Here is a 14565-nt window from a genome sequence, read left to right as displayed (position 1 = left end):
TCTGAGGATTAACACAACAATCTGCACAACATGAACCAAAGAACTCAGCAGGTACATGACATGGAGAGGTGAACTGGGGGAAAGAGAAGCTCTGCAGGGCAGGGAGCTGTTTTTGCTTGTGGACAGAGGATGGAGGGGGAAGGGGGGGGGGAGAATACAGGAAAAACACCCCCTCAAAAGCAGCTGGAGAGAAAGTGGTAAAGTAGAAACAGGCACAGGGACTGAACTAAAAAGGGAGAAAGGAGAAAGGAGAGGGTTTAAATTCCATTAAGACACTATAAACGGGGGAGCACAGAGTCTGAAACAGCGCAGCTCGAACCTGGTGGTGCTCTGGTGAGAAGGGTGAATCCTCAGGAGCAAAGTGAGGTCCAGAGGTCTTTGGGCCACACAGGGAGAGCCAGTTCCCCTGCTGGGAGGACACCTGGTAGAGGCTGTGTGGCTCTCCCACAGGCAAAGGCCCCAGTGGACCCGGGAAAACAACCACATTCACTGGTGCTGGAACAAAGTCCTAAAGGGTGAAACCTAGTGCCAGATGTGTATTATGATTTTCCATAATCCCTGAAACACTGCTGCTACATGATCACTTGAACTTTTTCTGGGGTTGACTGGAACCCAGCCACAGTCTCTGGGCATCGGCAGCAGCACAGTCCTGCGAACATTCCTGGGTGCAGCCAGCACCCAGGCATTGCTCGGTGAGACCCTCCGGCAGAGGGGCAGAACGGGTCAAAGCCACAGTCCCTCAGAAGTAAGGGGTCGGGAAAAACAGCCGCATCTGAGATAAAACTCAGGAGGGAGATGCTGCCTGGGGCTGGATCACAGACAGTGTGAAAGCAGGAAGTGGATGGAAGCCAGAGACAAAGGACAGGTGCGTGATTGATAATTGGGGAAAACAGAGCTCCGATACTAGAGACTGGGTAGCTGGGTGACACCATTTTCACCACTCCCACGCATGCGCATATGCACATACGAGCGCCACAACAATCCACCCCAGTAAGCTAAGCAGTGCCATCTAGTGGAGAATGGAGCCATTACACTAAGCCCCGCCCAACTGGACCAACTTCGCTCTTCAGGAACACAAGTCTCTGCCTGCTGAGTTTACGGACTATAAAGTACTTCATAGTTTGACTTCTAGGGGAAAACAAAGTAATTTCAATCATATTTCAGTCTGTTCACTGGTCCATCTATTCAATTTTCTTTTTTTTCTCTTTTCCGTTTTTCTTTTTCTTGAATACAGAAAGAAAATATTTATTTTTATTTTCAACTTTTATTAAAATATTTTAAAATTTCTTTCAACTATATTTTTTTACTTTTTTGTAAATTTTTCAAATTCTATTTGACTTCAATAATTTCAGTGTACTTGTATTCATTTTTTCAAATTTTCAAACGGTTTCCTTTCCCCCCCCCCATTTTCTCTAATCTATCAAGCCCCTTTCAACATCCAGACCAAAACACACCTAAGATCTAACATCATTTATTTGATTTGTGTGTATGTGTGTATGTTTTTTAAAATTTTTTAATTTTTTAAATTTTAATTGTTTTAAATTTTTTTACCTCATTAATTCCTTTTCTTCCTTCAAAATGACAAAACGAGGGACGCCTGGGTGGCTCAGTCAGTTGGGTGTCCGACTTCGGCTCAGGTCATGATCTCACAGTTCGTGGGTTCGAGCCCCGCATCGGGCTCTGCGCTGATAGCTCAGAGCCCGGAGCCTGCTTCCGATTCTGTGTCTCCCTCTCTCTCTGCCCCTCCCCCACTCACACTCTGTGTCTCTCTCCAAAAATAAATAAACATTAAAAAATTTTTTTTAAAAATGACAAAATGAAGGAATTCACCTCGAAAGAAAGAGTAGGAAGAAACAACAGCCAGGAACTTAACCAACACAGATACAAGTAAGATGTCTGAACCAGATTTAGAATCACGATAATAGAACACTAGCTGGAGTCAGAAATAGATTAGAATCCCTCTCTGTAGAGAAAAAAGAAGTAAAAGCTAGGCCGGATGAAATTTTAAATTGCTATAACTGAGCTGCAATTTCGAATGGATGCCACAGTGGCAAAGATGGATGAGACACAGCAGCAAATCAGTGATATAGAGGACAAATTTATGGAGAAAAAGGAAGCAGAAAAAAAGAGGGAGACTAAGGCAAAAGAGTACGATTTAAGAATTAGAGAAATCAGTGACTCATTAAAAAGGAACAACATCAGATTCATAGGGGTCCCAGAAGATGAAGAGAGAGCAAAAGGGGTAGAAGTGTTACATGAACAAATCATAGCAGAAAACTTTCCTAACCTGGGGAAAGACACAGACATCAAAATCCAGGAAGTAGAGAGGACTCCCATAAAAATTCAACAAACATCGACCATCAACAAGGCATATCATAGTCAAATTCACAAAATACTCAGGCAAGGAGAGAATCATGAAAGCAGCAAGGGAAAAAAAGTCCTTAACCTACAAGGGAAGACAGATCAGGTTTCAGCAGACCTATCCACAGAAACTTGACAGGCCAGAAAGGAGTGGCAGGATATATTCAATGTGCTGAATTAGAAAAATATGCAGCCAAGAATTCTTTATCCAGCAAGGCTGTCATTCAAAATAGAAGGAGAGATTAAAAGTTTCCCAAACAAACAAAAATTAAAGGAGTTCATAACCACTAAGCCAGCTCTGTAAGAAATTTTAAGGGGGACGCTCTGAGGGGAGAAAAGAATACATACATACATACATACATACATACATACATAAGTACCAAAAGCAACAAAGACTAGAAAGGACCAGAGAACACCACCAGAAACTCCAACTCTACAAGCAACATAATGGCAATAAATTTATATCTTTCAGTACTCACTCTAAATGTCAATGGACTAAATGCTCCTATCAAAAGACAAAGGGTAACAGAATGGATAAGAAAACAAGATCCATCTATATGCTGTTTACAAGAGACCCACTTTAGACCTAAAGACACCTTCAGGTTGAAAGTAAGAGGATGGAGAACCATCTATCATGCTAATTGTCGACAAAAGAAAGCTGGAGTAGCCATACTTACATCAGACAATCTAGACTTTAAAATAAAGACTGTAACAATGGATGAAGAAGAGCATTATGTCATAATTAAGGGGTTTATCCACCAAGAAGACCTAACAATTGTAAACATTTATGCTCCAAATGTGGAGCAAAAAAATATATAAATCAATGAATCACAAACATAAAGAAACTCATTAATAATAATACCATAATAGAAGGGACTTCCACACCCCCACTTACAACAATGGACAGATCATCTAAGCAGAAAATCAACAAGGAAAGAGTGGCTTTGAATGACATGCTGGACCAGATGGACTTCACAGATATATTCAGAACATTTCAACCTAAAGCAGCGGAATATACATTCTTCTTCAGTGCACATGAAACATTCTCCAGAATAGACCACATACTGGGACACAAATCAGCCCTCAACAACTACAAAAAGATCAAGATCATACCATACGTATTTTCAGACCACAACGCTATGAAACTTGAAATCAACCACATGAAAAAATTTAGAAAGGTAACAAATACTTGGAGACTAAAGAACATCCTACTAAAGAATGAATGGGCTAACCAAGAAGCTAAAGAGGAAATTAAAAAGTACACGGATGCCAATGAAAATGAAAACACCACAGCCCAAAACCTCTGGGACACAGCAAAGGCGTTCATAAGAGGGAAGTATATAGGAATCTAGGCCTTCCTAAAGAAGGAAGAAAGGTCTCAGATACACAACCTAACCTTACACCTCAAAGAGCTGGAAAAAGAGCATCAAATAAAACCCAAAACCAGCAGAAAACAGGAAATAATAAAGATTAGAGCAGAAATTAATGCTATTGAAACCAAAAACAAAACAAAACAAAACAAAACAAACAAACAAAAAAAAAAACAGGAGAACAGATCAATGAAACCAGAAGCTGGTTCTTTGAAAGAATTAACAAAATAGATAAACCACTAGTCAGTTTGATCAAAAAGAAAAAGGAAAGGACCCAAATAAATAAAATCAAGAGTGAAGAGAAGAGATCACAACCAACACAGCAAAAATGAAAACAATAATAAGAGAATATTATGAGCAATTATACACCAATAAAATGGGTATTCTGGAAGAAATGGGACAAATTCCCAGAAATATATAAATTACCAAAACTGAAACAGAAAGAAATAGAAATTTTTAACAGACTCATAACCAGTAAAAAATTGAATTAGTAATCAAAAATCTCCCAAAAATCAAGAGTCCAGGGCCAGATGGCTCTCCAGGGGAATTCTACCAAACATTTAAGAAGAGTTAACACCTATTCTCTTGAAGCTATTCCAAAAAAATAGAAATGGAAGGAAAACTTCCAAACTCTTTCTATGAAGCCAGCATTACCATGAGTCCAAAACCAGACAAAGACCCCACTAAAAAGGAGAAATATAGACAATTTCTCTGATGAACATGGATGCAAAAATCCTCAGCAAGACATTAGCCAACCGGATCCAACAATACATTAAAAAAATTATTCATCACAACCAAGTGGCATTTATACCTGGGATGCAGGCCTGGTTCAATATCTACAAAAAAATCAATATGATTTATCACATCAATAAAAGAAAATACAAGAACCACATGATCCTCTCAATAGATGCAGAGAAAGCATTTCACAAAATACAGCATCCTTTCTTGATAAAAACCCTTAAGAAAGTAGGGATAGAAGGATCATACCTCAAGAGCATAAAAGCCATATACGAAAGACCCAATGCTAATATCATTCTCAATGGGGAAAACCTGAGAGCTTTCCCCTAAGGTCAGAAACAAGACAGGGATGTCCACTCTTGCCACTGTTATTCAACATAGCTTGGAGGTCTTAGCCTCAGCAATCAGACAACACAAAGAAATAAAAGACATCCAAATCAGCCAGGAGGAGGTCAGACTTTCACTCTTTGCAGATGACGTGATACTCTATATAGAATACCCAAAAGATTCCACCAAAAAACTGCTAGAACTTATGAATTCAGCAAAGTTGCAGGATATAAAATCAATGCACAGAAATCGGTTGCATTCCTATACACCAACAATGAAGCAACAGAAAGAGAAATCAAGGAATTGATCCAATTTACAACTGAACCAAAACCCATAAAACACCTAGGAATAAATCTAACCAAAAAGGTGAAAAATCTATAGACTGAAAACTATAGAAAGCTTATGAAAGAAATTGAAGAAGACACACACAAAAAAGGAAAAATATTCCATGCTTCCTGATTGGAAGAACAAATATTATTAAAATGTCAATACTACCCAAAGCAATCTACATATTGAATGTAATCCCTATCAAAATAACACCAACATTCTTCACAGAGCTAGAACAAACAATCCTAAAATTTGTATGGAACCAGAAAAGACCCTGAATAGGCAAAGCAATCTTGAAAAAGAAAACCAAAGCAGGAGGCATCACATTCCCGAACTTCAAGCTTTATTACAAAGTTGTAATCATCAAGACAGTATGGTACTGGCACAGAAACAGACACTCAGATCAGTGGAAGTGAATAGAGAACCCGGAAATGGGCCCACAAACGTATAGCCAACTAATCTTTAACAAAGCAGAAAAGAATATCCAGTGGAATAAAGACACTCTTTTCAGCAAGTGGTGGTGGGAAAACTGGACAGCAACATGCAGAAAAATGAACCTGGACCACTTTCTTACACCATACACAAAAATAAACTCAAAATGGATGAAAGACCTAAACGTAAGACAGGAAACGATCAGAATCCTCGAGGAGAAAGCAGGCAAAACCTCTTTGATCTTGGCCACAGCAACTTCTTACTTAACACATCTCCAGAGGCAAGGGAAACAAAAGCAAAAATGAACTACTGGGACCTCATCAGAATAAAAAGCTTCTGCACAGCGAAGGAAACAATCAGCAAAACTAAAAGGCAACTGAGAGAATGGGAGAAGTATTTGCAAATGACATATCTGCTAAAGGGTTAGTGTCCAAAATCTATAAAGAACTTATCAAACTCAACACCCAGAAAAACCCAAATAATCCAGGGAAGAAATGGGCAAAAGACATGAATAGACACTTCTCCAAACAAGACATCCAGATGGTTAACCAACACATGAAAAAAATGCTCAACATCACTCATCATCAGGGAAATATAAATCAAAACCACAATGAGATACTACATCACACCTGTCAGAACAGCTAACATTAACAACTCAGGCAACAACAGATGTTGGCAAGGATGCAGAGAAAAAGGATCTCTTTTGCATTATTAGCGGGAATGCAAGCTGGTGCAGCCACTCTGGAAAACAGTACAGAGGTTCCTCAAAAAATTAAAAATAGAACTACCCTATGACCCGGTAACTGCACAAGGGATACAGGAGTGTTGTTTCAAAGGCACACATGCACCCCAATGTTTATAGCAGCACTATCAACAATAGCCAAAGTATGGAAAGAACCCAAATGTCCATCGATAGATAAATGGATAAAGAAGATGTGGTATACACGTATACACACACACACCACACACCACACACACACACACACACACACACACACACACACACACACACACACACAATGGAGTATTACTCGGCAATCAAAAAGAATGAAATCTTGCCATTTGCAACTACATGGATGGAACTAGAGGATATTATGCTAAGCGAATTTAGTCAGAGAAAGACAAATATCATATGACTTCACTCATATGAGGACTTTAAGACACAGAACAGATGAACACAAAGGAAGGGAAGCAAAAATAATATAAAAACAGGGAGGGAAACAAAACATAAGAGACTCTTAAATATGGGGAAAAAACAGAGGGTTACCGGAGAGGTTGTGGGAAGGGGGATGGGCTAAATGGTAAGGGGCATTAAGGAATCTCCCCCTGAAATCTTTGTACACTATATGCCAACTAACTTGGATGTAAATTTAAAAAATTAAAAAGAAAAAACAGGTCAAATATGGAAGTATGGAAAACATAAAAATTATGTTTTTATTCAAGTAACATGTGCACATTGTGGAAAAGTCAAAAGGTGTAGATAGTCACAAAATAAGCTCGCTACCAATAAGCACAAAAATAAGTACTGTTGACATTTTCCTGCATATCATTCTAGGCTTCTTATGTATAATCTATACATAAATATATGCCTTTTAAAAATAGGCAGAATCAAAAGTGCCATCAAATTTTAGGGTTAGTATAAATTGCATTCTGTTGACAAGAGGTTTTTTTCCACCATGTACAGCAGTGCCCTTTAAATTTGGGAACTTCTGTATCATTCAGATGTGTACTTTAGCAGTTGTAAAAAGTATCAGATTCTACTCTCTGTGGGCTGCCTGTGCTAGACAAGCCTTAAATTGTGATTTTAAAAAATTTTTATTTTAATCTATTTTATTTTGAGAGAGACAGAGAGAGAGACAGAGAGAGAGAGAGAGAGAGAGAGAGAGAACATGAGCAGGGGAGGGGCAAAGAGAGAGAGAGAGAAAGAGAGAGGGAGAATTCCAAGCAGCCTTCATGCTATCAGCACAGATCCCGATGCAGGCCTCAATCCCATGACTGTGAGATCATGACCTGAGCTGAAATCAAGAGTTGGATGCTTAACTGACTGAGTCACCCAAGCGCCCCTTAAATTATGATTTTTAAAATCAAGGTTATGTAATTTCTTGTAAATCATTGTGAAAGGGTCAAGAACTCAGGACAGCCATTCCTCTCATTTCCATTTAAAATCTATTATTTTCATGTTAGTAGAATTATTAAGTTGTTACCAAGCAAAACTATATTTAAAACAAAATTTTAAACTATGTATAGGTATATGTTCATATGCACCTATGTACGTAACGTATTTAATCCTGGTTAAAAATAAAAGTTTATATGTATTTAATCCTGGTTAGAGATAAAACTTTAAAATGCTGTGAGTTTTTTCTTAGTGAGGTGTAATTGACATCTAACATTATACTAGTTCAGGTATACAGCACAATGATTCAATATTTGTATACACTGAAATAATAATGAGAAGGATGTATAAATGCTCTCAAAAAAATGGGCTCCCTGTCTTGGCACAAATGTTCTCTTTTCTATGAGGCTTCACCCATCTTTTTTAATTTTACCAGACCTCCTCTCTTTGCCAAAATAGTAATCTCCTTTACCCTCTTCCCTGCTGTTTCTCCACAGCAAATACCACTGGACAGCATACAACATAATTACTTCCTTGTGTCCGCTGCCTCCCTCTCCTCACTGCAGAGTAAGTCTCTTTCAGTTTTGTCCATTGATGTGTCTCAAGTACCTAGAACAGTGTGTGGCCCATAATAAATACTCAAAAATATTTGCTGAATTAATGGAAGTGGGAAAGGAAAGGATGTACTACCAGGGATTGATGCAGGTTTTGTGAGACCTCACACTTGTAAAATTGGGGAGGGTTCTCTTTAAGAAAAAAAATTTTTTAATATCTTATTTCCGCAAATTTTACAAAAACATATTATGACTATGTGAACACATCTGTAGCCTGTAAACTTAACTTGAAAGTTAAGTTTATTAGTTCCATGGTAATAAAAACTAGAATTTTGAGGATTACCCATTTCATGCTTTAGATATTGATAGATTTAGATTTAGAGATTTTTGTCAAAGGATAGTAACAATATTGCTCTGTGAAAGAAACAAGTTACAAATGGGGTGTATACTATGACACCATTTGGTACGAAATGAATGGAAGAATATAGAAAGTATATCTGTGGGTGATGGGATTACAGGTGTGATTTCTTCCATTTGCTTGTCTATATTTTCTAAATTAAATAAATGAATATGGATTACTTTCATCATGAGGGAAAAAGTTATTATTTTTCATTATAAAAGCAGATTCAATGATAATTAGAAGGGTGTGTTCTAATTCCTTTTAAAGTATTGATGTAGGGTTCCCTAAATTATTTATGCTACTTCTCCTCTTCCTGATGAAAACATAACATACCTTTTTTAAAGAACTGGTCAAGATCTGAGAACGCTTCTTGGCCATAGCTATAACCACTACCTGCCCAACCCCACCCCCCAACTGACACACATCTTTGTTCCTGTCCCCCATCCCCACAATCACTCTAAAAAGTTAAGCACACTAGCTAAGTGGTCCATGAAAGGTACACAATAAAATTCATTTCCAATGAAATTTAAAGAGTTAATATATATATGGATATTAGAACTGCCCTTTATATCAATAACAACATGGACATACAGACTTGGCAGGGAGATAATGGTCTACTCCTTGCACACATTCAGGTAGTTCTTAGCATTTCCAATGAGAGTTCCTAATTTTATTTACAAATGGTTATTATTATTCTGAATTGTATTAACTAATTTGATGTAGCCAAAAATGTTTTTGAATGCAATTAGAAATAGGTTTAAGCAGATTTTATTTTTAATTTATTTTTTCAAGTTTATTTATTTATTTTGAGAGAGATGTGAGTGGGGAAGTGGCAGAGAGAGAGGAAGAGACAGAATCTCAAGCAGGCTCCATACTCAGCATAGAACCCAACAAGGGACTCATCCCACGACCCTGGGATCATGACCTGAGCCGAATTCAAGAGTTAGTCGCTTAACTGACTGAGCCCCCCAGGTGCCCTATTTTTACCGGATTTTAAATGGATTAGTAAAAGCACTAGGACATTTCTGCCATTTGTTAAGAAGCCAGTTTTATTTTCACATTGTGAGGAGCTATCTCAGCACATTTTTAACCTACCACGCTTCTGGTTCCTTTTCCTTTCTTTCCAATTCTAACTTTCATTGGGAATAACCTAAAAGTAAACTGTTTTGCACATGGCAAAAATAATGTTCTGAGTTAAGTTCCATAAAAAAAAAAAATCATTTTGGACGCTGCAAGCTTTTGCCTTTTCAAAAGGATTCAAGTTCTAATGGACAAAAGGGAGTAGAACTAGCAAAGGAGACTGAGAAGGACTAGAAAGATAAGAGGAAACTCAAGAGAACATTGGACTAATTAATCCAAAGAAAGAGTTTCAAAGAGAGGAAGAAGGGGTTATAAAACAGAGCCAGGGAAAGAGAGTACTTACTGCATATTCCCAACACCTTCCTCTGTGCCTGAAAATAGCCAGTTCTTGCTGGCTAGTAACTTCCTCCTTCCTTTCAAAGAATTGTTATGAGAGGCACCGGGGTAGCCCAGTCTGACTTGGCTCAGGTCATGATCTCAGGGCTTTTGAGTTTGAGCCCCGCATTGGGCTCTGTGCTGACAGCTCAGAGCCTGGAGCTGCTTAGGATTCTGTGTCTCCCTCTTGCTCTCTGCCCCTGCCCCACTCGTGCTCTTTCTCTCACTCTCTCCAAAATAAATAAACGTTAAAAAACAAACAAAGAATTGTTATGAGAATAGCAAAGAAACTGAAGTACAAAACGCAAACATGAAGGAGCTCTGCAATCAGTAAAATGCCGTGTACGTGACTAGTCAGGTGAATAGTCTGCTGGTCTAGATGATTCAGACATGTCCCCTTTATGGGAAAGAGCTATTGCAACACAGGTCAGAGGTGATGGATGGAATCTAGTGCCTCAGCAGGGGAGCTGTTACATAGGAGATATTCGACCAGCAAGGTCTTCAGAATTTGCTGTTCATGCCGCCTGTATTTCAGCACCAACGGTTCACTATTTATTCTCTGATCTTTAGTTTCTCCTCTACCTTAATGCCCCTGAGCTACTAACATTGTGCATGGAGTTCTTTCAAACACTCAGACTTTAAAAGGACAGGTACATGGGGCCCCTGGGTGTCGGTTGGGCAGCCGACTTTGCCTCAGGTCATGATCTCGCGGTCCGGTCCGTGAGTTTGAGCCCTGCGTCGGGCTCTGTGCTGACAGCTCAGAGCCTGGAGCCTGCTTTGGATTCTGTTTCTCCCCCCCCCTCCCCCCACTCATCCTCTGTCTCACTCTTTCAAAAATAAATAAATGTTAAAAAAATAAAAAAAAAAAAAAGGACAGGTACAGAAAACAGTAGTGGTATAAAATCCAAAGCAAATTTAGAGTTGTGGCCAGCCCTCTATGAATAATGACAGGAATGCTGAAGCTTTAAATGAAGTTAGACTTGAGGGAAAAAAAAAAGAAAGAAAAAGGCCAGAGATAATAAAGACAAAAGTGGTTCCTTATCCTTATTGATGAGGTCCTGTTTAACACTTAAAAAAAAAAAGTAGAATACATAACTTCCATCTGACTTTCTTCTTTCCTATCAAGAAAAAGATAATCAATGAAAAGTTCCCAACACTTGAAAAGATAAACCAAACACATTTAACAAGGAGCTGAAGTCCATTTGATAGGTGAAGAATGATACGATCATTTAGCTATTTTCAGTGTTCAAGTGAAATACTTTCCGGAGCACTGAAAGGAGTGAGTTGTCAGTGTCAGCAAAGGACTACTGTCAGTAATCTTTGAAAATTGCAAAGAATGGTTGAGATGCAAGAGAACGGGATACAGAGATGCCCTAATTTAAGAACAGAGAAAAAAATGCTCTCTTCTTAGAGAGAATTGCCCCATATGTGGGGCAAGGTTGCTGTGATCCCTATTAGAACTTTCTAACCCTAGGTTATCACAGAAGGCGGGGCGGGGGGGGGGGGCAGTGGTGGCTTCCCACCAAAGCTGGCTGACTAAACACACACATTTACCTCTCTTCCCAAATCCCAAAGGAATGTCAGAAGAGTAGCATTAAAGCAAAATAAATCTAAACAAGTTTTAGAAAATTCAGAAGGGGGTTACTAATAGTCAACCTGAACAGTGAGAAATTTCTGGAATATACAGATGCTGAAATGAAACAGAGCTAGTAACCCACAAATCCAGACCATGAAAGAAAACTTTAAAAATATGAGTTTTCCCTTAAAGACCTGAATGTGAGACCTGAAATCATAAAAATCCTAAAACAGAGCACAAGCAGTAATTTCTGACATTGACCATAGCAACATTTTTCTAGACATGTCTCCAGGGGCAAGGGAACTAAAAGCAAAAATGAATTATTGGGACTACAGCAAAATAAAAAACTTCTGCACAGCAAAGGAAACAATCAACAAAACTAAAAGGCAACCTACTGAAAGAAAGAAGATATTTACAAATGATATATCTGATAAAGGGTTAGTATCCAAAATCTATAAAGAGCTCAAAACCCAAATATGTATATAATTCAAACCCAAAAAACAAGTAATTCGATTAAAAAATGGGCAGAAGACATGAACAAACCTTCAAAGAGATATACAGGTGACCAAAAGACACATGAAAAGACGCTCAACATCACTCACTATCAGGGAAATGTATATCAAAACTGCAATGTGATATCACCTCACACCTGTCAGAATGGCTAAAATCAAAAACAGAAGAAAACAAGTGTTGACAAGGATATAGAGAAAAAGGAACACTCATGCACTCTTGGTGGGAATGCAAATTGGTGCCGTCACTGTGGAACACTCTGGAGGTTCCTCAAAAAGTTAAAAATAGAACTACCCTAAGATCCAGTAATCACACTGCTCAGTTATTCACTCAAAAATTACAAGAACACCAGTTCAGAGGGAGACATGCACACCTATGTTTATTGCAACATTATTTACAATAGCCAGAACACGGAAGCAGCCCAAGTGTCTGTCAATAGATGAATGGATACAGAGGAAGTGGTACATATATACAATACTATATACTATTTGGCAGTAAAGAAGATTGAAATCTTGCCATTTGCAAAAACATGGATGGAGCTGGAGAGCATAATGCTAAGCAAAATAAGTCAGAATAAGATACATACTATACGATTTTACTCGTATGTGGAATTTAAGAAACAAAACAAATGAACAAAAGGGAAAAAAAGGGGAGAGAGACAAAGAAACAGACTCTTAACTCTAGAGAACAAATGGATGGATACCAGAGTGGGGCGGGGTGGGTGACATCAGTGATGGGGCTAGAAAAGCACACTTACCATGATGGGCACTGAGTAATTTATAGAATTGTTGAGTCATTATTTTGTACATCCGAAACTAATATGACACCATATGTTAACTATACTGGAAATAAAATTAAAACCTTAATTTAAAAAATACAAGTTTTCCCAGCAGAATTCTGCAAAGGCCTTGCCATCAAAATAGGCAGAAGCCGGCTGGAGGAAGTGAGCCGTGGCCAGGAGGGAAGCTAACTTGTGAAGCCAAGCTGGTCCCTGTGCTGTCTAACACTGATGCTGACACATGGCCCAGGCTGCGTACGGTCACTTTTCAGGTAAGATTCTCTCAAAAAAGGATCTCACGATTCTCTCTGGTGCAGAGAATTAGGACCTTGTCACAGGCAAAGGAGAGCCGCATGTCCTCAACATAGACCATACTCACATCTTAAAGGAAAGCCCACCACCACTGGAGTCAGAGCTGATTTAATCTAAACGTGAGCTTCTAGGGATGCCTAGGTGGCTCAGTTGAGAGCCTGACTTCAGCTTGGGTCATGAACTCACTGTGGGTTTGTGGGTTCGAGCCACTGTGCTTGGAGCTTGCTTGGGATTCTGTGTCTCCTTCTCTCTTTGCCCCTCCCCTGCTCATGCACTCGCCCTCTCTCTCTCGCTCCCTCTCAAAAATAAACATTAAAAATAAATTAAAAATAAAACAAATAAACTTGAGCTTCTAGCCAAGCAAACAAGAATTCTTACTGTCTCCAGCCACCAATAATGTTCAAATTAAGATCTCACTTACAAATATGGCCAAACAACCAAGAATAATCAAACAACAAGGAAGCTGGCAAGGAAAGCACTGAACCCAATAAGCAGAAATAACCCCTGAGAAAACACAATATAGGCCAGAGAATAAAATGCTAAAATAGTCATGTTTGATATTTTCAGAAAGATTCTAGAGAGTTCTGAGTCTATAATAAAAGGAAGTACAGAGAGCTACTAAACATTTAGGAAGGTGCTTAAGATTATCCAAACATTCAAAATAAGAAAATGAGGAGAAAAAGGGGAAGCAGTGATCACTCTGAGGCAGCATGACCTTATGAACACAAGTGCTGGCTCAATTTCTTCATTTCCTTCTTTGCGAGGTCATCAGACTGGTAGATCGGGGAATGCCAGGGGCATGGGGTGTCTGTCTGGAATCTAGCAGGCCATTAAATTGTTTCATGATAGGGGCACGTGGGTGGCTCAGTCGGTTGAGCGTCCGACTTCAGCTCAGGTCATGATCTCTCGGTCTCTGAGTTCGAGCCCCACGTCAGGCTCTGGGCTGATGGCTCAGAGCCTGGAGCCTGCCTCCGATTCTCTGTCTCCCTCTCTCTCTGCCCCTCCCCCGCTCATGTGTGCTCTCTCTCTCTCTCTCTCTCTGTCAAAAATAAATAAACATTAAAAAAAATTAATTGTTTCATGATACAATACCCTGACAACAAATTATGTCCTACCAGTGACTGATAAAACAAGCTGATAGAACTTTATAACACCTATTTTTTTTTATTTTTTTTATGTTTATTTATTTTTGAGAGAGAGTCAGAGACAGAACACAAGCGAGGGAGGGGCAGAGAGAGAGGAAGACAGAATCCAAAGCAGGCTCCAGGCTCTGAGCTGTCAGCACAGGCGCAACGCGGGGCTCAAACCCACA

The 14565-nt window shown here is 39.0% G+C and overlaps 1 long non-coding RNA gene across 2 annotated transcripts in view; it reads right to left on the bottom strand.

The window, feature by feature from the left end:
* The window catches only part of LOC115506348, a 44391-nt gene that overhangs the window by 5044 nt on the left and 24782 nt on the right, over positions 1-14565 (bottom strand). Inside the window, exon 1 of one of the 2 annotated variants that reach the window (XR_003966326.1) lies at positions 10046-10163. The exons of the other annotated variant lie outside the window; for it this stretch is intronic. This is a non-coding gene — a long non-coding RNA (uncharacterized LOC115506348). Of the gene's footprint in view, positions 1-10045; positions 10164-14565 lie in introns of those variants that run through there. 2 annotated transcript variants of the gene reach the window in all.

This window comes from Lynx canadensis, chromosome F2, assembly GCF_007474595.2.
Source record: "Lynx canadensis isolate LIC74 chromosome F2, mLynCan4.pri.v2, whole genome shotgun sequence".
NCBI classification, from domain to species: Eukaryota; Metazoa; Chordata; class Mammalia; order Carnivora; family Felidae; genus Lynx; species Lynx canadensis.
This window is presented reverse-complemented; position numbering and strand designations above follow the sequence as displayed.